The 26,124-nt window shown below is 40.9% G+C and overlaps 1 long non-coding RNA gene across 3 annotated transcripts; it reads right to left on the bottom strand.

Moving 5' to 3' along the window:
• Positions 1–4,921: 4,921 nt before the first annotated feature.
• LOC148127634 (uncharacterized) lies at positions 4,922–12,227 on the bottom strand. 3 transcript variants are annotated; one of them, XR_015743975.1, is made up of 3 exons: positions 11,970–12,227; positions 11,068–11,274; positions 4,922–9,971 (listed from the first exon to the last, which is right to left on the bottom strand). It is a non-coding gene; the product is annotated as an uncharacterized LOC148127634 (long non-coding RNA). The 3 variants fall into 3 exon arrangements; XR_015743974.1 differs by having other exon boundaries at positions 12,038–12,222; XR_015743976.1 differs by having other exon boundaries at positions 11,171–11,274; positions 12,038–12,211.
• Positions 12,228–26,124: the final 13,897 nt, after the last annotated feature.

Here is a 26,124-nt window from a genome sequence, read left to right as displayed (position 1 = left end):
ATTTATAAGGACTTTGCACTTTATTCTGTGCCTCCATGGGGAAACATCTCTCAATATTTCATATCTGTTATCAGGATTTGATGAAATATATCCAAAACCAGATATATATCCAAAACCATTATTCGATCCATTATTTTCATAAGAAAACTAATAAGTCATGACTATTTCTGCAATGAAAGTTATTCTGAACACTTGCCTAGTGTCTGGATGACTAAAGAATAAATGTTGATGTGTTGAAAGATTAGCAGAATTATTTGACCTAAGCTAGTAATTGGCAATGCAAGATGAGAAGAATTACATATATGCAAGAGTGAAACAATAACCTATAAATATACAAAGTAGTTCTCTCACTAGGTACGGTTTCTCCCTTACAGACCTTTGCATCTTCCTATTCTTTTTCCCTTTCAATCCTAGAACAAGACTCAGATGCAAAAACCAGTAAAGGAAGTTAAGCACAGCTGCAAATCCGATCAGTGCTGCCCTGGCAGGCAGGCCTGCACAGCTGGGAGCTGGAAATGCTCTTTTCCAAACGCAAATTGATACCAAATGGAGCAGATGGAAGGAGGCCAGTTACAATGCATGCCGCCGCCCGTTAGATCTCAAAGAAGAACTTAGGAACTAGGAGCATCACCCAATGGCTGAGCCTTGCTCAGAAATTTCAATTTCAGTGTGTGTGTTTTATAAACTTTGTAAAACAGTGAACTTGACTTTGTAAATGGTGACCTGGTTCTTTGAGAATTTGACATAATTCCTCACAGTCAGCAAGCCCACAAAGGGATTACAGACCTAAAAGACCTATTTTGGCAGGGAATTTTGGAAGCTGGAGTAAATTCATCTGGAGAGTAGCAGATAGGGTAGGGTGCTTTAAGTTATAAATAATTAAAAACTGCTGTGAGATTGTAGCTAACTGGGATTTCGGTTACTTGAGATTTGTCAAAGGAGACAGAAAAAGAAAGTGTCAGAAATGATTTTCTTCTTGCATTTTAGTCTTTGATGGAAATGAAGGGGAAAGAAACGGTATTCATGTTTTTTGGCACATATAGCAGCAGAGCTATTAACACTAACAAACCTCACACATAGCAAAATTCCAAAATCCTGATATAAATGTTGAGTGAGCTTCCTACAATGTAGGTTTATTCAATGGTTATGTTATATAAGTTTAGGAAAAATACCTAATGATTAAGAAGCATATCTAGCAAGTACAAATAAATAAGATTCACAGAAGTCAAAACAATATTTCTTATTCTGAATATCCAAGAAATTAGTTATTAAGTTTTTAAATAGTTATTGAACATGTCCTGATAAATTGAAGAACAAAGTTGACTAAAGTTCTTCCCCATCTTAAAAAAAAAACCTGCAGGTTTTCTGAGATTTTCTGTCTTGTGTTCCTGTAAAGAAGAGAGTTTTAATCTCCACAATATCATGAAGAAGTTTTATTCTGTTTATATATTAATGACCAGATCAAAAGAAACTACAAAGAATTTGAAAATACTCAACTAAATACCTTTAATTCATGAGTCTTAAGGCTTGCTGTTATGCTACTTTATGACTAGCTCATTCAAAATGCACTTGCCACAGAAACTAGTTAAACTTTTTACATCAAGGTATTTTTTTAATAAGGAACAAAACTGTGTTTTATATGAAAATTAAGTAAGAAGTCTGCAAAAAATAAGAATGCCATGCTCTACTTCTATAACAACTCCCATCTTTCGATCAGTATATCAATATTAAGCAAATATTTATTTTTAATACGTGTAGGTATGCAATATAGTAATCAGCACAATATACCATTATATGTCTAATGCTACCCAAGCTTTTCTAAAAGTGAGTTGTTGAGAGTTTAAACATCCCCTCTCTGGGTTTATGAAATATATATGGAACAAGAAACTTCAAAGAGAAGTTAAAAGGAACTCAACTAGATACTGTTTTTTCCATAAGTACAACTGTGTTATAGAATTCCGTATGGAATATTTCACCAGGGAATAATTTATAACTTTTTGTATAGCATTACAGAATTCTGGGTGACTTATAAAAGAACCCATGCACTACTAACATCTTGAATTGATTCATCAGTGCTGTATAGATATGACCAAATCAGATAGGATATAAAGGTCCCTTGCTATGTTCCAGTGAAAATGCTTTCAAAACTACTAGAATTTCTCCCAGGGTCACAGAATATAATTTGGGTTCTTAGGCTTGAGTTCCTAAGGATATGCTTACTTTCCTTTGATTGCCTCCAACCCAGGAATCTTGAAGATTATACACTGCTCAAAAAAATAAAGGGAACTTAAACAACACAATGTAACTCCAAGTCAATCACACTTCTGTGAAATCAAACTGTTCACTTCGGTAGCAACACTGATTGACAATCAATTTCACATACTGTTGTGCAAATGGAATAGACAACAGGTAGAAAGCATAGGCAGTTAGCAAGACATCCCCAATAAAGGAGTGGTTCTGTAGGTGGTGACCACAGATCAGTTCTCAGTTCCTATGTTTTGTGGCTGATAGTTTGGTCACTTTTGAATGCCAGCGGTGCTTTCACTCTAGTGGTAGCATGAGACGGAGTCTACAACCCACACAAGTTGCTCAGGTTGTACAGCTCATCCAGGATGGCACATCAATGTGAGCTGTGGCAAGAAGGTTTGCTGTGTCTGTCAGCGTAGTGTCCAGAGCATGGAGGCGCTACCAGGAGACAGGCCAGCACATCAGGAGATGTGGAGGAGGCCGTAGGAAGGCAACAACCCAGCATCAGGACTGCTACCTCCACCTTTGTGCAAGGAGGGACAGGAGGAACACTGCCAGAGCCCCGCAAAATGACCTCCAGCGGACCACAAATGTGCATGTGGCTGCTCAAACAGTCAGAAACAGACTCCATGAGGGTATTATGAGGGCCCGACGTCCACAGGTGGGGGTTGTGCTTACAGCCCAACACCATGCAGGATGTTTGGCATTTGCCAGAGAACACCAAGATTGGCAAATTCGCCACTGGCACCCTGTGCTCTTCACAGATGAAAGCAGGTTCACATTGAGCACATGTGACAGATGTGACGGGCTGGAGATGCCGTGGAGAACGTTCTGCTGCCTGCAACATCCTCCAGCATGACCGGTTTGGCAGTGGGTCAGTAATGGTGTGGAGTGGCATTTCTTTAGGGGGTCGCACAACCCTCCATGTGTTCGCCAGAGGTAGCCTGACTACCATTAGGTACCGAGATGAGACCCTCAAACCTCTTGTGAGACCATATGCTGGTGCGGTTGGCCCTGAGTTCCTCCTAATGCAAGACAATGCTAGACCTCATGTGGCTGGAGTGTGTCAGCAGTTCCTGCAAGATGAAGGCATTGATGCTATGGACTGGCCTGCCCGTTCCCCAGACCTGAATCCAATTGAGCACATCTGGGACATTATGTCTCGCTCCATCCACCAACACCACATTGCACCACAGACTGTCCAGGAGTTGGGGGATGCTTTAGTCCAGATGTGGGAGGAGATCCCTCAGGAAACCATCCACCACCTCATTAGGAGCATGCCCAGGCATTGTAGGGAAGTCATTCAGGCACATGGAGGCCACACACACCACTGAGCCTCATTTTGACTTGTTTTAAGAACATTACATCAAAGTTGGATCAGCCTGTAGTGTTTTTTTCCACTTTAATTTTGAGTGTAACTCCAAATCCAGACCTCCATGGATTGCTAAATTTGATTTCCATTGATAATTTTTGTGTGATTTTGTTGTCAGCACATTCAACTATGTAATGAACAAAGTATTTAATAAGAATATTTCATTCATTCAGATCTAGGATGTCTTATTTTTGTGTTCCCTTTATTTTTTTGAGCAGTGTAGTTAAAGGTTTTTTTTTATTTTAAAAAGACAACATTAATTGATAACTTGGATAATAAAGATAGCATACCCATTCTTATATTGTTTATTGGCATCCAAAGGCATATCTTGCAGGCATAATTTGTTTTCCATTCTGATGCTTTCTAATGTTGGGACTATCTAGTCAATTCAATTCAGGACATAAGAATAATCTGAATTTATGCCTTCAGGGAATTCTTTCATTATTAGTCTGTGGAGGAATTTCAGTGATTATAAATATTTGAGGCATGTGCTAAGGCCATAATCGGTTCATTTGGAATACAAGAAATTAAAGCCCCTAGGTTTTAATTTTGTCTCATGAGAATGCCATCTTCTTAAATCATTTCAATATTTTCTTGTAATTGCATCATCCAAGGGGAGATCAATATTGATGAACATGAGCAGGGAGTATCCCTGTTGTTATTCTTTTGGGGAAAGAAATTCTGGTAAGCTGAGGAATTTGCTAGCGTATATTTTTGAAACCATTGGTTTAAAAGGCCAGAATCAGTCTACTGAGTCATTATAAATGTTCCTTGTCACTATTCAAATGACAGATTGAAATAGCAAAAGGATATTTTCTGTTAATCTGGTGGATCTTCTGTGTTGCAGTTTGAGGGGACAATAGTGAATTTAAGACATCTTAAATTTCACATGTTGGACTGAGAAGGGAGATGCTTAATTCTGGAAGAAGAGACTCATTTGTCAAAAGTAAAACTGCAGCAGCTGCTCTGTAGCTCAGGGCTATATTCCAAGAAACCAATGTAGGAAATATCTCCAAAAATATATCATGGTTTAAGTGGGAATGTATCAACCAGAGAAGGAAGTTCATGTTATTATTTTCTAATAATAGTAGAAAAGAAGCAAGAATATTGAAAAGGCAAAGGAATGATTATTCTGAATTATATCCTGCTCTTCTAAAGGGATACCCTCCCAAATAAACACACACACACACACACATATGGAAGACCCCAAAAGAGTTTTTGTAAGTATAATTTATTGTTATTTAACATATTAAAAATTAAAATGGATTGGAGCGCAGTGACTCACATGGTTATGACGCTGAGTTGGAGGTTCACAAGCTCATCTTCGAGACCAGGGCTGCTGCATGGTGGGATGAGCTCCTGTCATTCGCTCCAGCTCCTTGATGGACATATGAACGGACTACCCACAGGTGTCCCCCAAGCAATGGTGATGTCATTAGCTAATCCTTTCAACCCAGAAGTGCCCTAAGCAGTGCCTCTGAGACAAATGGGACGGGACAGGATTAAAATGGATGCATTCATAGTCTATTTATTTATTGAATCATATAAAAAATATTAAAGCTGCTATATATTAACATATTTTTTTCCAAAAAAAGAGCCATTCATGTTGAAATGAAAAGTATGAGTGATACTGTTTTGCATTTTCACAAATATTTTCAATATCTAGGAAATAATTTTGATTTCATGGAGCCCTTAGAGAATCTTGGGGGACTCCATGGGTCCTCAGACAATATTTTTTAAAACTACTAATCAAGGAGATTTCTTTGATGCAGACATAAAATGCAGGGATCATGTTATAACACTACATCAGAGTTGCAACCCCTTTGAAGCAAGGAAAAGCTACAGGGAGTGCAGGGGTTTCTTCTAAACACAATAACATTTGTGCTTCAATCCGTAACATCTGGATAAACCTGAGGTGCAATCTAAGCAAAAATCAGGGTTTATAAAATTTATTGACTTGAGCTCATAGATCCTATTTTAATTGATTCATTATGTGCCATCAGTCAGTACTGACTTAGTGATCATATAGATTTTCTTTAGGATGCTGTCCCTAATTTTGCCTTCCAAAGTCCATCCACTTTGCAGCTTATTCTTCTCTTTCCCAACATTTTAGACTTCTCAAATGTCTTCACCTCCTTCCAATAAAACGTTGGTTCATTACACCTGGCTGTGTTTTCTTTACACACTAAACCATGGTTTAAAAACTATGGTGGTTTGATTCACATAACATGCCAAGCCAAACTCAAATGATGTCTCTTAATGTATTGTGTGAATCGGTTTATTAAAATGAAGTGAACTCAAAAAACCTTATCTGTGGCTAGATTGTTTTCTGCTAATATGAAACATTGTTCGCCTTTTGGCTTCCTGTAGTGAAATACATACTTATGTTTTCTTCTATTCCAAGATGGTCTGAGATTCATTTCAACTGCTGCAGCTGTAAAATTCATTTGGGTGGGGGCAGAAGTTTCTCTTAATATTAAAGCTATTATCACTTTAAGGATGAAATTATGCTTACCAAATTGGGTTTGTACAATTCTGGTCAACCACTAGATGACAACAAAGAGTGCTTAATGTCAACTAGATTTTTTTTTAAAAAAACCAGATCTAATAACCCTAATAAAATATACCATTGTAAGTAAAAAATAGTGATTAACAAGGGTGAACTGATATTGGAAGTCTTGATTTAAATAACTGTCCTGGAAAATTTTAATGACTAAGGAGGGCACCTAGAATTACATCAAGTAGTTACTGCAAAGTACTTGGACAACCAGAATTTTTCACTAGTAGAATAAAGAAACAACTTTTGAATGATCAAGTCATAATTTTCAGTGTAAATTACCAGTCTTGACAAACTATAGATGGGAGAGGTTTGTTTATTTTCTGCAATCTTGTTAATAGCACTTAGACTTCTACACCAATTCAAAGAGCTTTACAGCATTCTCGAATTGCATATTGCCCCCAACAATCTTGAGTCATTTTACCAACCTCGAAAGGATGGATGGCCGAGTCAACCTTGAGCCAGTCAGGATCGAACTCCTGGCTGTAGGCAGAATTTCCCGCAATACTGCATACTAACTATTGCACTACCACCCCCAGGAATCATTACATTAATTACTCATGAATTAGCTATTCATTACAAGATAGATCTTGAGTCTTAGGAGGAGTACAGTGATTTCCCCACTTTACTTAAACTAGTCTACTTTAAGTGTGATGCCCCAAAACATCCTATGGTTGGTTGTTCACCTGATTGGCTTGTGTTCATGGAAGAGTCAGAACATACCAATTTGACATTCATCTTAGGCAGAAAAATGTCTCAGCCTGGATTTTTCCATTGCATGATTATGCTGTCTGTGTGTATATTTCAGAGTAACTTGAATTCATCTGACAGCACTTTTGCAACAGATTGTGGGGAATGCTTAATTTCATCTATTTGTGTCAAAGCAGTTTCCTAACTTGGTGCTCTCCAAATGGACTCACTTATCATTCCTTGAAATCCTAATCAATACAGAGCAAGTCTGGGCTGCAGCAGCCCTTCAAGGTACTTTTCTTTCTCAGACATGGACAACTCCATAAAACGATGATACAAAAGAATTAATTTAAACAACTTGACTGAAAAGTAGACATGCAGTGGTAGGAATATAATGAAAAAGGGTCCAAATTGAAATCAGTCTAAATGGATCTCTCTGCCTGGAGGCAAAACCTCAGATTCTGTTTTCACAGTTGTGTTAGTAGACTCTTTGAACCAAAAAAAAAATCAGTGAAGGCTTAACATGAAAATGTGGAAATGCCAATGCTGTAATCCCTGGGTCATGAATGCCTGATTCTCTGCATGCAGCTCACACTGAGGGAAATATGCTGAATGGAGCCATGTATAACTTCATATACAATATAAAAAGACTTCTTGTTCTAGGCACACACTGCTTGTTCAAGCCATTTCTGTTTCAATGCCCATTCTTTTGCACTGGCATCTCCTTACCTCCTTTCCTCTGAATGAAAGAAGGATGCAATAATGACATAATTATTAAAAAGAGAGAGAACTTCCAGACCAGCTGCAGCACTAAAAAAAAAAAAAGTCTGAAGGGAAATGGGAAAGCTGATGGTTCTTTGTTAAGGTTGCCTTGGCTATAGAATATGGTAGATGAAACATTTTGCTTTGAGTGTATCTCCTCTGGTCATATGGATAGATGGCTAGAAGTTTTTTTAAGGTGGATCCCATCTGTGGAGCCCCTCAGCTCTTGGAATGAATAGCAGTTCCACCTGACAGGACCTCCTTTCATTCTCTAATCCCTGCTTATGCCTCATGAAAGCAGTCAAGCAGGATACATGGGCAACATCAGCCTATTGGCAGAGTGACAAGCGGCTTTACCCTTATAGGGGACAGAGAACTTAAATTTAGCATACCTCCTTAGCTAAGGTGGCAGTTTATGCTACCTTTTAAGAAACAGGTGTTTCCATTTTGCTGTCTTTTTTTCTCCTGTTTTGCTCCCCACCCACCCAAGGTAACTATTGTCCTTTGCTTGCAGCATGAGGTATGCTATTCCTGGAGGTTCATTTGCATTCAGGTAGAAAGATGCAAGGCAGAGCCTCATTGCTGTCTGCGCATGGAGGGAATTCCTGCAGTATAAGGCTAATTTACACTGAAGTTAAAAATATGAGCCTGATACGATAGGATGGGGCTATCTAAAGTAAAACATAAAAATTAGTAAACACTAATTTTTAATTAAAAAAACTAAAAAGGAAACAGTTCAAATTCATTTCTACATCCCTTGAATCCTTATTTTTAATCAAAATTTCAGGCACGATAAGAATGCTGCCCTAGATAAAGATCATAATGCATAATGAGTTAACCCTTTCCAATCTGCTGGAGCTATGGACTAAAATTCACCCTTTCCTTTAAAATGGCAGCTAAAAATAATTGGTGGGGGCGGATTACACTTATATCAAAACCATGGGCATTGCAATCCTGTTCCTAAGCATGTTCCTGGAAAGTATTTTTTTTAAAATAACATCCTGGAAAAACAAACAATGGAATATCATCAGGCAAAAAAACTGCATCTTTTCTTAAAGTCCACTTAGATGACAACATCTGATATATTTTGGTTTCAGAGGATCCAAACAGGATCAAATCTGGATGGAGACCATTGGGAAATGCAAGTTTTTCTTCCCCCCTGGAAAAAACAGTAAATTATTTCCATATTAGAAAAACAATACTAGTGTCCCTATGTAGTCAGCAGGAATCTAACTTGCCTTTTAAAAATCAGGTCAAAATATGACTGTGACATGCAAACAGTCCAACATTAAAGAGTTCTATGAAATAGGTGTCATCCCAGCTAAGTATGCCTCAGATTGCCAAGTGATAACCCATATAGTGGAACACCAAAGCCTCCGCTTAGCCTTGATGCTGCTTGCCTTATAGCCTTGGATAAATCATTGCCTCTTGACCTAACACACTTAACAGATTGCCAAGATGAATACAGTACCATTACAAACTGCTTCATGGAATGAGTGACTCGCTATAGTTATTTCCTCACTCTCATGCTGTGCAGGACAACCTCAAGGTTAATTCCTGATTACATTTTGCACCCTTCCATTGTAAAGGGTCTACTTATCAGAACAATCAAGATCTATCTTGTATTTATTTCTGTCCAGGCAGAAAGATTAAAGGAGAGAAATACAACATCAGAGCTGATTTGATCCTCAAACATTCCCATTATGTATGATAAAGAAATATGAACTTCTTGAATACCTCCCTACAAGAATTCTCTTCTATCCACCAAATATTTATGCTTACTAACTGTACCATTTTTCCCTACCAGTATGTATATATAATTGCAGCAGGTGCAGCAACAATTCTTAAAACTTTTGAAGCCTCAGTATTTTCACTTGCAAATGGTAATAATACTTATTTTAAAGGGTTGTTGTTTTACAAAAAATAACAGGTATTAATCACATGGAATGTCTTAAACCTATACAAGTATCAGTTTCTAATTTTTCTAATTTTGAGAAATGACCAATAAGCATTTCCTTTTATTTTCTGCTTTTTTATCCTGCCTTTCCAAAGGTCTACTAACATCCTTAAACTTTCTCTTACCCATATGATTGGTGGGGAGGGGGGATTCCTAGGTTACAGCACTAGTGAGCAAGGAACCAAGACTCCACAATTCACGTGCAATCAAATTTGTATCCAGCTAGCTGGTATCTTGTATGGCTGTGTAACACTTTTAGTCCGAGGGCAAAAGGATGCTTAGATGCAAGCAGTGAGGTTTTGTAGGACCTGCCAACAATTCCTTAAAGCAACCGCATCTTCTGCTGGAATCATATGGCTTCCTTGCCCTGCAGCTGTTCTGGGATCCTAGGAAAAGTGGGATCAGTTTAAAGAGTTGCTGGCAGATGTTATATACACACCCTCCCCTCCAAGCCCCTTCTTCCCTCTGAATCCAAAGCATAGCAGAGCCCAACTGTCTGGCCACATCTCTCTCTCTCTCACACACACACACACACACAAACACCTTTTTTATGGCAGGAATTATCCTTTTTCAGAGGGAAGCACTTTTTTAAAAAAAAATGATCCTCCAAATGAAGCTATTCATATTAAACTGAGACAAGCAAGTAATGGAAATAGATTCCAGGTTCTTCTGGGACATCTCAACATTATATCGACTATTACAATTATCTTTCTCCACCCTTCAATGATTTGTCAGTGATTCTCTGATCTTTAGTGATGTGGTCTCTAACAGGGACCTTACTGTTGTTCCTTAACTCTGGGTGGGGGAGGCAGAATTCATGTTTTTTCTATAGGGTCAGTGATGCTATCGCATGTAGCTGCCTCCTCTGGAAATATTGCCTTTGCACTGAGCAAATCCACTTTGGAATGGTTCAGCAGATAAGGCTAATTCTGCCAGGTAAGTTTCTTGTTCAAAAGAATGTGTAAGATTGTTGTTATTACTTCCTAAGACCTGGCCATGGAAAGAAAAGGACATTGTTTCAGGGACAATCTTCAGTGTGGTGACAGTTTTGGACATCACCTATCCTGAAAATAAATGCTTTAGTACGGAGCACATGCACATTCAGACTAGGCCACTTCCAATATACTTTCACAGACAGTAAGACTCCTACCTCTCACCAAAATGCCTAGGTCAGTTTCCTTCTAATTTAAAAAGCAAGAGCTAGACAAGCTAGCTGCACTACTTCAAGATAAATAAAAATCCAAACTTTTGGAATCTAGTTTATCTTATTGCTGGGGTCCCTTTTAACTGGTGATTGTTTGGTGGCAAAAACTAAATGATCTTCCAGGAAGCAAATCTCATCAGGAAATGTGTTCCTTCAAGGATTCTTAGGCTTAGTCAGCACTCCCCAGTCTTCTGTCCCATGGACCTCCTGGTAGATCAGAAAATGCTCTACTAGTTGAAACTGCCAAGTCAGCCAGATGTCTTTTGTTTATATCTTACCATTCCTACAAGGCCCAGGAAATTGAATATAGTAAAAACCCAAGAATATAGATTTATAGCTTGCTGGGGAAAGCGATAATTGGTCATTTTAAGCCTTTCAGACCTGAAGACTCCAGAGAAGAATTAAAGGCAGTGGCAGATAGCAGTCATGGGAACCGTCTGTGTCACAAATGTATGATGTGGCATCTTTCAGTGTTAGTTCCCCATCTGTGAAAAGTAACAAGTGAATATGAAATAGAATGAAATAGAATATAAAAGCACCAGGTTTTTCAAGGTCCCGCCCTAAGTGTTACAAATGAAAACATGAAGTTACACCACTTTCTTTGCCAGATAAAAGTTTATTTCGACACCCCACCATTCCCTAACTGCAAACATATTTCCCACCTACCAAGGGGATGCGTTAACTTGTGAAGTCTGTTCATAACTGGATTTCATATTCCAAAAATAGACAACCAACAATAATTTTCTTGCTGCCCTTTCAATGAGTTCCAAAATAACCCCTTGTGAGATTTCATACCATTTTAATATCATTCTAAACAAACAGAAGTACGTTTGTCCAGTTTAATCACCCACATTTTTTTTCCTCCTGTCCTCTTTTCATACCTTTTCTCCTTTTTTTTTCCTGGATCTTTTAATACTCTGGGCTGATGAAATACTCTTGGAAACTCAAAATCTCGCATACTCTTTTTTCCCCAAACCTAATGAAGGCATTAACTTAAGGTGGATTTGGTATTCCTCCTCCCCACCCCCAGCCAACGTAAGTTTTCCTCTGATAATGCTCTCATAAAGAGGAAAATGGGGATTGAGGGAGGGGGTGGGGAGGTATAGAACAGGCAAATTTTCAAGAGTGCCTTTTTTCCCCCTGTACCTTCAAGCTATTAAAAGATAACAGATTATCCCACCTGGCTAGGAGAAAGCAAGATGGGAGATGGGGGGAGAAAATGGGGACTGCTTTTTAGTCGAGACGTACGGTTTCCATGAGTTGAAACTGTCCCAGCCCGGGAATAAGAAGAAATCTCTCCTTTAAAAAGAAAGGGGTCCTAAAGAGCAGGTGGAATGAAGGTTAAATGAAGTCAGGAGAGCGGAGGGAGGAGCCCGAATTTAGAAACCGAACCCCACGAGGGCGCGCAGCTATTGCAACACCAGTTCCGATTGCCTCATTCTGTTTTACTTCGCCCTTTGGAGGGGTTACTTCCCCCCCCGCCCCGCTTTCCTATTTTTGCCTCACGGCGGTTCTTAAAAGCAGTCCCTTGCGCCGCCTACAGACGCCTTCTCCACAAGGACGCCGCGGGAGCTGCGAGGACACCTTAAAACCGGCGGCTCCTAAGCAAGGGCTGCGCTCCCTCTCAGCCCAGCCTCCTTCGCCGCTCGGAAGCAGCTGACTCGCTGGGCGGCTGCCAACTCCGTTTAACTGCCTGGATCACTGAAAGGCAACGTGCAGAATGACATGTAAACCTCCTCCGCCCTTATGCTAATACCAGGGGAGGGGCCGCCTTCCTCCCCCCCCTTTAACCCACCCCTCCCTACCGCGCGCGCGCTTGGCTCAAGTTGCCGCTCCATTCATAAAAACTGGGTAGGCACTGCCACCTAGTTTAGAGAAGGCGAAGCGCGGGGACCGGGCGGGCGGCCTTGCCTGACTTTGAGGCGTCTCAGCGGTCTCGGGGAGAGGGGTCTCTTTGGTAGTTTACCCGGGAAAACGGTGCGCTGAAAACAACCGACATGGCAATCATTCATCGCCACTCTTTGAAATGAGGGGCTGAGGAGCGACTTTTTTTTTTTAAGCGACTTTTTAGGCATTTTTAAATCGCCTATAGATAGATCATCTTCAAGTTTTCTTTGGGCGTTGGTTTTTTTTTTTTAATCTTTTGCTAGGCGCAATTTTGCTGGGTGTGTTGGAAGTAAAAACAGGTAGGTCATAGGATGTGGGTATCCATAGGACTCTTTTAAACCACCCTTCTCACTTTTTTTTTTTTTGGTTATACCATCTTTAAGGGAGAGAAATCCTTATTTCTCCACCTTTCCTCTGGGAGCCCAAAGTGGGGTCTTGTAATGTGGGCAGGAGCTCTTCAAAGGTATTTCTTGACAAGTCTGCTGAACTATTTCATGTCAACCATCAACCAACCAAAGGCTCTGAGTTCATATGGACCGACGCAGAGAGAAGGAGGGAGAGGCTAACACTAAGCAAGCTTAGCGTGATTTGAGAATCCAGTCCCTAGAGTTTTAACTGATTCAGATATATTTGTGGTATAAACTCAGCAACTATGAATCAGGGATGGATTCCTTGGCTTAGATTCTGGCACATCTGGTTTTTAACCACTGGCATACATGCATGCATGCCTGCTGGTATTTTTTTTTTTTTTCCAAATCTGGCAACCCCAGCTGAAGGTGGGAATAACCCAAAGCTCCCCCGCCCTGAGTTATTTTATAAATTTATAAAATTTATTTATAAATTTATTTTCCCTCATGCTGCCTCCTTTGGCAAGCCTTCCCTCCTCTCTTTACCTCTTCTTCTTCTTCTTTTTCTTCAGCGTTTGTCTCGCGCTCGGGCGAGGTCCGCTAGTGTCCTTGAGTACTGCTTCCACACCTCTCTGTCTGCCACGTGTGTCGGGTCTGCCTTCGCGATCTCTAGATCGGCCTTGATCGTGTCCATCCAGCGTTGTTTAGGTCTACCACGCGGTCTCGCTCCTCCGACAGTCACCTTCATTACAGATTTGATGATGGATTCTTCCTTGGCGCGGCTCACGTGGCCGAACCATCGCAGCCGGGACTGCCTCATGACCGTGGGGATGGGCACGACGTTGAACCGTTCACGCACTTCTTCGTTTCTGACGCGATCGGTAGGGTGAGGCCTACCGACCATCGGAGCATTCGTAGATCTCCATTATCTGAGTCTGCTTTCGACTTCTTTGGTCGTCGGCCAGCACTCTGCGCCGTATATGGCCACGGGGCGCACCACACCCTCCTCTCTTTACCTATTTTCCCTTTCAATGTGTCCCTCTATCCCTCTCAGTTTCTCTCCTTAATGCGCCCCCCCCCCGAATTTTCCAATATAGGCTTCTAAAAATGCCCCCTCTGAACTGCCGCAACCTTCCCTCCCTTGCCATTTTGGAGATTGCTCAAGAAAATCTTGCTTCCCAGAATTACCCATGTGCAGAAAAAAGATTTTAAAAGCCTGATACTTTGTGCTGAGTTGGACTCAGGTAAGAAGACCAGGATGAGACCCAAGAATGCCAAGCTGAAGGATCTGGTTGCTAGGAAAACAGGAAGATCCTGCTCAGGCAGTTTGCTGTGATCCAGATTACTAATATCCAACTTTAACACACCAACTGTTTTGTGAGGAACTGGAGTCATTAAACCTCCTTGTGATGGAATATTTTCAGCAGGTAGAGGCCTTTCTCTTGATTTATAAGAGGCTCCTCCAGAAGCTCAAGGTCATCATTGTCTTCCCCACATCTCCTTGATCAGCCCTTGTAGGTCACCCACCTTTCCGTGAGGCCCATGAAGAAGCAGAGCAGAAGGAGAAGAACTGGCCATGGGATGCACTACCGTGTTTCTCCCACAATACGCCCCCCCCAATAGGAAGACCCAGAATATTTTCTAGGCATAAAATGAAATTAAGCCCCTCCCCCCAAATTTAGGCCTAGTTTAAAACATGCAAAATTGGGGGGGGGGGACTTGCCATTAGGAGTCCCCCACGGGCAGCTATACCTCACCATCAGCCGCTCGCTCCTATCAGCCAATCATGGTGGAGCACGGAGGGCTCCCTTACCCCTCCCTTACCTGGGTCAGCAGGCGGGTGGCGTCGGCGTGGATGTCTGGCAGCATTTCAGCCGCTTCTCAGGCCTCCGTAGCTTCCACGGTTCCCACCAGTGCTGGCACCTCTCTCGCCAGCGCCATCTCCAACACCAGCATCTGAGGCTTTCCCGCTTTTCCCCCGTCCCTGTAAGAACAGGGAAAAAAAAAACATTTTGAGGTACCTGGGAGCGCCGCGCGCTGCGTTTTGGTTTAATCCTGAGCAGCTGGGTCGGCATGAAAAGAGCCGAGCGAGCATCTCTGCTGCTGCTACCCTTGATGCTCCAGCCTCGGGCTCTGCAAGTTTGCAAAAGTCCCAGTGCGCAGCCCGTTCCTGCATTCCAAGTGCCCAGGCCGAGCTGCAGCTGTCCCTCTCTTGCCAGCGCCATCTCCAACAACAGCGGCAGCAGCGGTGGGAACCGTGTAAGCGTTTCAGCCACTTCTCGGGTGGGGGAGCTGCCTCCGTAACTTCAGAAGCCTGCAGAAGCCTTCCTCAAGCATTTGGGGGCGCTGAAAAGGGCCTCAAACCAGCCAAAATTCAGCTGTGAGGCACAGTGCAAGTAAGGGGGTAGCGGGGTGTGTGGGGACTATGCATGGGGGCATGTATTGACTTCTGGATGCTGGCACGTGAGTGTGAGTGTGCAAGCGCGCACACAATTTTTGGCACAGGAGCCCAAAAGGTTAGCCACCACTGACCTATACCATTTGTCTCCTGCTTGAATTGGGGGGGGGGGGTTGGACTAGAAGACCTCAAAGATCCCTTCCGACTCTGTTATTCTGTTCTAAATAAATCACACCAATTGGGAAGGTTAGGAGCTTAATGGTAGGCTCATATTAGCTCACCACTTCAAGTGTGGTGGAAAAGACACAGGTTGGAAGCCCTGCAGATCTGGTGCAGTTGTGGGTACTACTCAGTGGTGGGATACTGCCGGTTCAGACTGGTTCTAGCGAACCAGTAGCTCTGATGATCAGTTGGTGCTGCCCACCCGCCTTATCCTGTCCCGTATTTCCACGTTATTCAGCTCAGCTGATTCATGCGACACAGTGGATTCCCACACCTCAGCTATTTTATTACTGGGGCTGTTCTAGAAGGTAAGCTGTAGCGCTTAAAATTGGTGTATTTTAAATGCTGCACGCACGCCTGGTAGACCAGTAGACTCAACACAAGGCAGTTTTCATGACTGTAACTATGACGTTTCATCTTTGACAGTCCATGTGAAATTTTAAATGCAGCAGATTTGCCTCTCTCATAAGAAGGAAAGCTGGCTAAAAATCTGAATGTTTCATTCTTCTGACAAGTGAATAGTCCGCAACGCTTGGAAGTATCGTTACTGTAATCCTCTCAGGCTGGGTGCTGAGAAACAGCTTTAAAGACAATCCTCTTCCTTCAGATTTCCTAATATTTACCCGCAAAAGAATGGAAAAACCCAGGAAGGCGGACCCTGGCCCTCTTCTTCCCCTAAACTTTTTTTAATTGCTCATATTTGTATAGCCAACTATTTCATGTAGTGACTTTGGGCACCGTACATAATAAAATACACAAAAACTCTTTAAAACAATTCAAAGTAACTTTAAATTAAGAAAATATAAAAACAAATAGTGGAAAAGAGTGCATTCAGTTAATTTTGCAGTAGTTGAAGCTTCTGGATATTCTTCAAGGGCAGCCCCACAGAGAGCACATTACAATAGTCCCTTCAGCAGGGGATTTCAGGTATGACAGTAGAACCTCCTGGCCCAGGAATGAGCTGCAAATCAACTTTCTTAGTTTTTCCTTCCTGCAAATCCAGCCATAAGAAAGCCACACCTCCAGGAAAGTGTTGGCACTCACACAAAAACCCTCAAAGGCAGGTGCAGGATCTGCCACTGGGATTATCTGAATGGAACTAACTGTCCAACCTACCATCTCCACCACCAGGGAAAGAAAAATAAGTCTCTTTGTGAATGAGCTGGCAGGAAGCAGAACAGCTGGAGGAGATAGTCTCTGTACGTGAGGCGAAACACGCAGAGCTGCACCTGACTGAAACAGCTTGCTTCAGCCCTGCAGGTCTTAGCCAAGCCAGTCACCTGAAGCAGCCTTGCCTGCCTCCTAAGGCAGAAGAGACACCAGCCCTGCAGAGGAGTTCACCCTGACACCCACATCCACTTCCTTGTCCCCCTCCACGTGCAGACACCCACATAGGGCTGAAAACAAAGAAAGGAGAAAATTGTCAACCATTTAAGAGTTTGACTCATATAGAAAGATAGGAGCTGGGCAATTGTGGGTCTGGAGCAGCTGACTGCATTCTGGGTCTTTTTTATTTAAAAAAAAACATCTTTCCATATTAAGTATTATTTGGACCTGTGCATTACAGTGGTCTCCTGCTCCTAACATGAAAAAGATTGGGAGTAGGGGCTGATGTGAACCATGGTGGCACAAGGGTTAGAAGGCAAATATTACAGGCTAGTCCTGCTGACTGCCGGCAATTCGATTCTCGCCGGTTCAACGGTGGGTAAAATGAGGAGCCAGCTTGTTGGGGGCAATATGCTGACTCTGTAAACTGCTTAGAGAGGACTGTGTAATGCACTGTGAAGTGGCATATAAATCTAAGTGCTATTGCTGATGTGAGCATTTTTAGGTAACTATGTAGCCTCTTACACAATAATATTGGAGGGGTTACCTGCTAGCCACCTGCAGAAGATTCCAATTGAGCAAATGTCCTTTCTGATCAGTGGCCAAGTCAACTCTGGTTTGATACCTAGGGGTATCATAACGTAGCATTCATTTTCTGCCTAAAGACACCGTATTACGGTAGTTTGTTGCATAAAACATAATGTTATCGTGTCACCTGGGGAAATCAGTAAGATGTAACACAATTGATTTGCCAAATCCTGCAGCTCCAGACAACATGTGGAATACATCATACTCCATCAGACAGAACCCCTTGCAGTTTCTCCTGCTGGTTTCCTAATCCAGGTGCCTCACGGCTTCTTATCAATCCATCCTTCCAAAAGTTAATTGAGTTTTGTTCTCATTAAAATGAGTTCCCATTATTGTGATTCCCAGTTGTTCTTGTTCTAGTCTAGGTAATACTGTGTACTGGGTGTCACAGCCCTTTTATCTTTCCTACTGTCATAACAAATTAGATTGCAATTTTCCATGTTTCAAATTCTCCCTGCTAAACTGAGTGATTTAGGGCAGTCTCTTTGTCAGTCAACTCTCAAGGTAGTTGATATGGGGATAAAATGAAGGGAGATCCCATAGCTCCTGAAGAAAAGAGGAAGGATGGAATATAAATCTAATTAATTAAATGAATCTGATCCAGCTGTCAGCAAGAAGATACACACAGTCAGGGCAATGCAAGCGCGGTATGTATTACAATTGAGGAACACACTGTCCGTGGATAAGAGTTTCATTAAACGCAACAAGCAGGGGCGAGTCCTGGAAAGCAATTAGATGGTTGGCTGTGCTGATGGAAAAGTTTTTCCCAAAGTCGATTTTTTTAAAACAAAAATGGCTACAACTACAAAGTCTCTTCTGAGCCCTTGCTTCTGCTTCTCTCCAATTTTCTCTTTCCGAGCGCTTTATATCTTTTTCCTCTGTCCCCTCTTGGACTCTTTCCCTCCTCCGTAGAAAAAGCAGAAATGTAACATTATGATGCCACCTAGTGAGCCTTTCATGTCCCCTCTGCAGATTGCAAATTATGGTTTCCTTTCTGATGTTTTGAGACGGGAATGTAAATCATGCAACAGGGTGGCCACATATGAGCCACTGCCAATCTCCGTCCTTTTTTTTGGCGTTTTTCTTGTTTAATTTGGGAGCGGGGGGCTAAGAAAAACTTTCACAGCTTTAAACCCTGATATAGAGCCTTGGTGGTGCATTGGTTAGAATACAGTTCTGCAAACTGCTTCTGCTGACAGCCAGGTCCCTGCACCTTGGCAGATCGAATCCCACCAGGCTCAGGGTTGACTCAGCCTTCCATCCTTCTGAGGTGGATAAAATGGGGACCCAGGTTGTTGGGGGGCAATAGGCCGACTCTGTAAATCACTTAGAGTGGGCTGTAAAAGCGGCATATAAGTCTAAGTGCAATTGTTATTGCTATATAATCTCTTCCGAATCTTACCCCTCCCGCTTTTGCTGCCTATGGTCTGATGCAGCATTTTAACCTAGTTGTATTGCTTAGAAAATAGCTCACTATTTGTTTTATAGTTACAAAATGAGCATTAACATTTCCTGAATGATATTGCTATTGCAATGGGCAGGCAAAAATGCAGCGGGAGTGGGAGTGACTTGCAATTTCCTGCTGGCTTCCCCATTGACTTTGCTTGTGGGAGTTGTCAGGGAGCATCAGAAGTCATGATCGTGTGACTGCCGCAGGAAGTAGTCATCAGTGTAATTCATACAGTAACCTCTCTAATTCACATGGGTGTTAAGAAGGGGAAGAACTAAGTATAGTGCTTCAGTAGTCACCAGTGTAATGGCACTATACTTAATTCTTCTTACACCCAGGTGAATTAGAGAGGTTTCTGTATGAATCCCTTCCAGATATTATCTCGTTGTTCTGAACTTCAAAAAATGTTTCAGTCTCTTTTGCCTAGCTAAATAATAATAGCACTTAAGATGCATCTACCGCCCCATAGTGCTTTACAGCACTCTCTGAGTGGTTTATAATGTCAGCATATTGCCCCCAACAATCAGGGTCAAAATGTTTTAATTCAAAAGAAATATTTCCAAAAAGAGGTCACTTGCCAAAAAGGGCAGCCCAGTGTCAGGCTTTCTTCTGCTCCTTTATAATATAGTACACCATTAAATAGTCTTCACTGGAACAGCAAATTGAACTGCTTCATCCTATACAGAAGAAATCCAAATCAGTCTTGCTTTTTAAACTGACGTTCCTGTGTGCCTTGAAATGTTTAGTACTTAAGGGAGAAGAAGAAAGATTGGATAGTAGGAAAGAATTTGGAGGCTCTGTGATTCTTTGCTATCATTTAGAAGTAGTGCAGTTTTTATTTTTTTAGTTTGGTAACAAGGTTTTAAAAATTGTAATCTTGTCATTTTTTGTTGTTCTACTTGTTAACTATTTTGTCATTAATATGGTAAGAGAGATAACAGGTTAATAATTTGCAAATAGAGTTAGAAGTTTAAAAATTGGGGCGGTCTGTTTTGCAAAGGGTGGGGAAAATATTGTTGAAATATTGAATCCATATTCAACTAGGGGGGATAATATGTGTACACGTGTTTGTGTTCTTTTTTTAATGTCTTTTTTGTTCACTTGTTTCTGTAAAAATATTTTGGGGGGAGTTTTATATTTTAACTTTTTTAATTAAAAAAAATAAAAATATTTTTGTGGCCCCACTTTTATTAATGCTTCCTTTATTTTGCCAAAGCTTCTCCTAGAACAGCTTTCTCCAACCTTTTCCCAAATGTGGCGTGGGAGGAGAGGGGGAAGAGGGGATGGTTTTGTGCCAGGGCATGCACGCACAGCTTCTGTTGTGTGAGTGGCAGTTACCATACCTGCCGCTCGCATGAGTGGGGCTGCACACACGCGTATGCACACATGCCGGCCCACCACTCACCTGTCACTGTTGGGAATAAGCCACAGCTTGACAGTGAGCCACAGCCCACAGGTTGGGGGCCCCTGTTCTAAAAGGTGTGGAAGCACCACACCTTTCCTGCAACTCTATGAACCTGAACCTATTAATCCACTTGCTTAGCTTTCTCTTTTTGCTGCTTTATCTGACTCCTCTTTTCTAAACTGGATCTGAGCTCATAGGAAATCTTATTGCACATTTCTTCCTTCTGACTTGTGGACTCCTGGTAGTATCTGAATTTGTCCCACCTGCTCAGGTAGCCCTCAGTTAGCATTTGTCTTAAGCATTTGCCAAAGAACAAAGACTGCGTTCTTCCCCCTTTTTCTCTTATGAAGAAATTCACACTGGTAACATTAGTAGTGCTATCTTGAAATGTCCTTCCCTGGTAAAGGGATTTCTGCTATGTTTTATCCACATTTTTTTTCCATTTGGCAAACCAAGAGACTAACAATGATAGAAACTAGAAGCCATCTCAGTTCCTAACAACCTCTAAGGGCTACAGCAGTATTTAAATACACAAATAATAATTAGATTTCTCCAGGCATAGAGAAGCTTGACATTCCTATATACCAGGGGTCCCCAAACTTGGCGAAGGAGGGTGGGGGGCGCAGAGAGCTGCAGGGAGCTGCTTTGTCTTTAAAGACATGTTTCTCCTTTTCTCATCCAGGGAAATATAATGTTCTGCCTTTTTAATATTTCCTAGAATATTTCATTCTTCTAGGAGAGGGGTGGGCGCTAACTTTCTACAGAAGTATTCGCTTGTTGCAAAGCTGTAACGCACCTGCTTTGAGGGAAAAACTGCAGGCCAGGGCCTGGATCCAGATCATGTGCACACCAGAGGTGATATATTCAGCAGGTTCTGACCAGTTCTGGAGAACCAGTAAAAAAAATTTTGAGTAGTTTGGAGAACCAGCAAATACCACCTCTGACTGGAGATTTTACAGTATTTTTCCCCGGCCATGCCCACCGAGCCACGCCCACAGAACCGGTAGTAAAAAAAAATTGAATCCACCACTGGTGCACACCTACTCCAAAACATAATAGCAAAAGAAAAGCCCCCCCCCCCAAAAGGGGGGGGGGGCGGAAAGGAGTTACCTGAGATTTCTCAGGGAAACTCAATCTTATTGTTAAAGCTGCTGCTTCCCAAGTTCTTGAGAATTCTTTTGCCTCAGATTATTTTCAGCCGTGGAATTTAATATGCAGTGAACAAAGCTTTCCAAAGGCATGCCATGGAAAAAGTGAAAACGTGAGACATCTGAATGAGTTAACCCTTTGGAACACTTGAAACTTCCAGGCTGAAGCACAAAGTCCTTTCAAATGATTTGGTTCAGACCTCATTACTCCCCAGCATTTCAAAGGTTTGGGTGCATGTCATTTTGTAAAGATACTGCTCCCAGTGTCTTTCTTCTAAACATTTCCCACTCCCAATGCAAATTCTTACATTGACCTGACATTATTAGAGCAAAAAAGGAAGGGAGGACATCGCTTTGCATTTTAATAATAATAATAATAATAATAATAATAATAATAATAATAATAATAATAATAATAATAATAATAGAAATTTCCATTCCCAACTACTAGGCTGGGCTCTGGATCTGAACTCATTTCAAGTTCCTAGGTAGTTTCAGATAATTTGGAAAAAGTCGATGTGGCCTATGTGGTCTGAATTTAATCGTAAATAAAATAATAATAAACATCTTTAATCTGTCCTGCTATTTCCTGCCTAAGCAGGGGGTTGAAGACCTCCAAGGTCCCTTCCAACTCTGTTATTCTATTTAGTCACTAAAGGCAGAAACTATCAAATACACGAGTATTCAAATCAAGGGTTCAGAGATTAAAGTACGTCTTTTCCTCTAGCCCCGTCCACTTCCTTGTCCCTTGTATATTTTTCAGAATGTAAAGGAACGAGTAGAGACCTCTCAGCCTCCTCCAATGGAAGAATGATTCATTCTTAGGCAGGGAAAATACAGCTGAGCTTTACATTTTAAGTATTGTCATGATCAGGAGACTTCGATATTGACTTGATTACCAAATTAATTACAGGCATAATTGTAGGGAATTTCCAGATTTATGAGCAAACGTGACTGTCACCTCCTATGCCTTCCCCACCCAGAGAAATACCTGCTGATTCTAATAATTCCCCTCAGAGGAGACTTAGGTAGAATCTTTCAACAGATTGTAGGTGAAACTGTTAAGAGACGATCAAAACACCCAGCTAAGCAATCAACATATTTTGTTTGCCTTGAAAACCCCTCTCCACAATCCTTCCCCGCTCCACCAATCTAAGATTCTTTCACATTCAGCTTGCCTTATCTCCTGCAGTTTGGGAATGCACTGACAGAGGAAAATTTGGATTATTTAGTTGTCAATCAAGCTTAAAACAAATTTAGAAAACTTGTCACTCACACAGAGTTCTTAATCATGCCTGCCCTCTAGTGGTCATAGAAGATATTCACAACTTTAGAAACAAAGATTACCTTTCCTATCTATAGGACAGAGGTATCAAACACAATTTTATCAAGGGTCCCATCAGGATTGTGTTTGACTGCGGAGGGGGGGAGGCATGGCCAGCTCGACATCACTTGTTGAGGCTCCATTTTTGGCCACGAAGGTCTCCTGCAGTCCTTTGCTAGAAAAAATGGAACATGGGCGAGCCATGAATGGCCACCCGAGCTCTGTTTTTGTTGGCAGAGGGCTCCAGGAGGCCAGTGAGGGAGGGCCATGTTCCCAAGCTTTGTTTTCACTGGCAAAGGCACTGCAGGCTGGTCCCTTCCCAGGGTGGTCCCGCGGGCCGGATCTAAGCACCCTCTGTGCCAGATACAGCCCGCGGGCCTTGAGTTTGACACCCCTGCTATAGGACAAGGACAGCATTTAATGCCTAAAAAGTATTGATTGTCTTAAATACAGGTAGTCCTTGACTCACAATAGTTCATTTGGTGACCATTCAAAGTTAAAACAGCACTGAAAAAAGTGACTTATGACCATGTTTCAGTTATGACCTTTGCAGCATCCTCCTGATCATGAGATCAAAATTCAGGTGTTTAGTAAATTGAGTATTTCCATGTTATTTACTTCTATATAATTTATTATGTTAATTCTGTTGAGAGAGTTTAAACATATTGACGAACTACTAAAAACAACCCTGTATGATAGGGACACACTCTTCCTCTGATTTTCATTAAACGTATGAGGATAGTGGTTTTTACTTTCCAGATTTTCAGCTATATTATTAATCTTTAATTTTGATTCTTGTGTTTAAATGGAATGAAAATAATTTTGAATATAAACCAGAGATGGTATTCAGCAGGTTCTGACAAGTTCTGGAGAACTGGTAGCAGAAATTTTGAGTAGTTTGGAGAACCGGCAAATACCGCCTCTGACTGGAGATTTTACAGTATCCTTCCCTTGCCATGCCCATCAAGCCACGCCCACAAAACCGGTAGTAAAAAAATTTGAATCCCACCACTGATATAAACATTATGGGTACAACGAGAAAACTATTATTATTCAATATCTTTGAAACTTGCCAAACTCTTGCTTCTAATTTTAGCCAAATTCAGATCAATTACTGTTCTTGTTTTAAAGACAGCAAGATATATTTGGAAAATTTTAGTTTGCTCATGGTTCTAAGGAGAAATTGGGATGGCTCTCATTTAAAAATGGTGGGTAAGCATTTTATTATTTTGTGAGAACTTGGGTGGGGAAAAAACATTTTCAATCAATGGACCTTAACACTCTTTTAAAAAACATTCTTAGACACTATATAAAGAATCTGAGAAATAATGCAAAGATTGATTTATCTGATTCCATGTGTTCAATGTTCAATGTGTTATTGAAAAAGTATCCTTCCCTTCATAATGTGGTTGCATTCTATATGCATGGTTTTTTAAAAAATCCTAGTTTGTGTATCTTAATCTTTTTTTTATGCTTGAGCCAATAAAATAAAAAAGTATTTTGTTATTTCCTTCTTCCAATATTTTCTTCTATTTTCAAGCTGGCCCTTAACTTTTTGAGATCAGCTAAGATACCAATGGCAAACAGGACATAATACTAGGAGAAGCATAAAACAGAATACTAGGAAACTGGCACCAGATCTAATGTCAGAATTAGACTAAAAATATAATCAATTCTCTTTCTTTTGTTCCAAGGTCAAATTATTTCTTTTTAGAGAGAAAGATCACACAAGAACCTTTTACTCTTGGTGGGAAACAGATTGGTCTTCCATACTTAGCCAGATTTTTTTTAAAAAAAAAAAACCACTGCAGTGATGGAAATGTGCATTTTTCTATTCTTCTTAGTGGATATACTTCTCTCTTTCAAACACTGATGAAAACTGTAGGTGGCCTCAAAATAGGAAAATATTTGGTGAGCTGTTTGGCATGCTTTCTTAAGCTCCTAGGATAAGGGTTTATTCACAATATTACAGACAAAATATCTCCCTGAGCTGAGATTAAAATACACTCATTGTCTTGTCCAATTCCCCTGCTACAAGAATTCAGTATTTAATATGGTGGTAGCTGCAGGAGGTGTTCAGCTCCAAAAAGAAAATCATAACATAACAACTCAGTAAACTGAATTGTCTCTTAAGCCCAAATTTTCTTCTGTTAGAATCAGATATAGTGGTTTTTCAAAGGATTAAATAAGATTTTAAGTAACAACCATGGATTTCTGTACTGGAAAAAAATGTATTTCTGGAAAAGTCAAAGTTCAGTATGTTTTGAAATATTATTTTCAGTCAAGAATCTGTTACTTGCAAGATATAAATTGGGAGAAGAACACACTGTCTCTATCCAACCACAGATTCTTTTTTTCTCTTTAGTCTCAGAACATTCATTCTTCTGTCTACATTTGTTTGCAGTTTAAACTTCATACATTATCTCAGTGTGTTGTGAGAGTGGTAGGAGGTGATCCATGGTTGGATCCATGAAGTAATGTTGACTTCTTTGATGGAAGCAGTGTGCCCCCACAAGAGGCCATTCTTGGACCCAACAGTTTTCATCCTGCCTTCATTTTCTGAGGAAAGTTGTTGAAAAGGTGCTCAATCTAAAGCTCATCAGAACCCTGAAATAAATGAATTATTTAGTCCCATTTCAGCCAGGATTCTGTATTGAGACAACTTTGGTCACACTTGTTGATGATCTGCGGCAGAGCTGAGATGGTCAATCTTGAGCTGGTGAGAATTGAATTGCCAAACTATTGGCAGCCAGTATTCAGCAGAAGTAGCCTGCAGTTCTGCATTCTAACCACTGCGCCACCACATTTCTTAGAGTATAGCTTCTAGAATTTTTTCCAACTGAGTTAGCCATGCTCTGCAACCTTTCCTTAGCTTGCAATATTGCAATTAAAGTAACTCTACACTCTGTAACATAATTTACTTTAATACCAAGTATCTTCTATATATCATCTTTCCTTATATCTACTTTCTATTCATTCAGTTAGGAGGCTAATATTTTTTAAGAAGACTGTCTCTTCCTGCAGCTATTATATTTCCACCCTCATTTCTTCCACTTCTGTTCCCTTTCTGTAGGTCTAATCTGTTCTTGACACTCCAAAATAAAGGCTTGTTCTCATCTCTCTTATATCCTTTATTAATTCTCTCAATCTTAACAGTCAAATCAATCATGTTTTCAGATTCATCCCTTTCCCCGCAAACACACAGAGACTTATGAATACACTTATGTATTACAGATAAAC

This window comes from Pseudonaja textilis, chromosome 1 (assembly GCF_049901715.1).
Source record: "Pseudonaja textilis isolate UNSWEBS1 chromosome 1, rPseTex1.2, whole genome shotgun sequence".
NCBI lineage: Eukaryota > Metazoa > Chordata > Lepidosauria > Squamata > Elapidae > Pseudonaja > Pseudonaja textilis.
This window is presented reverse-complemented; position numbering and strand designations above follow the sequence as displayed.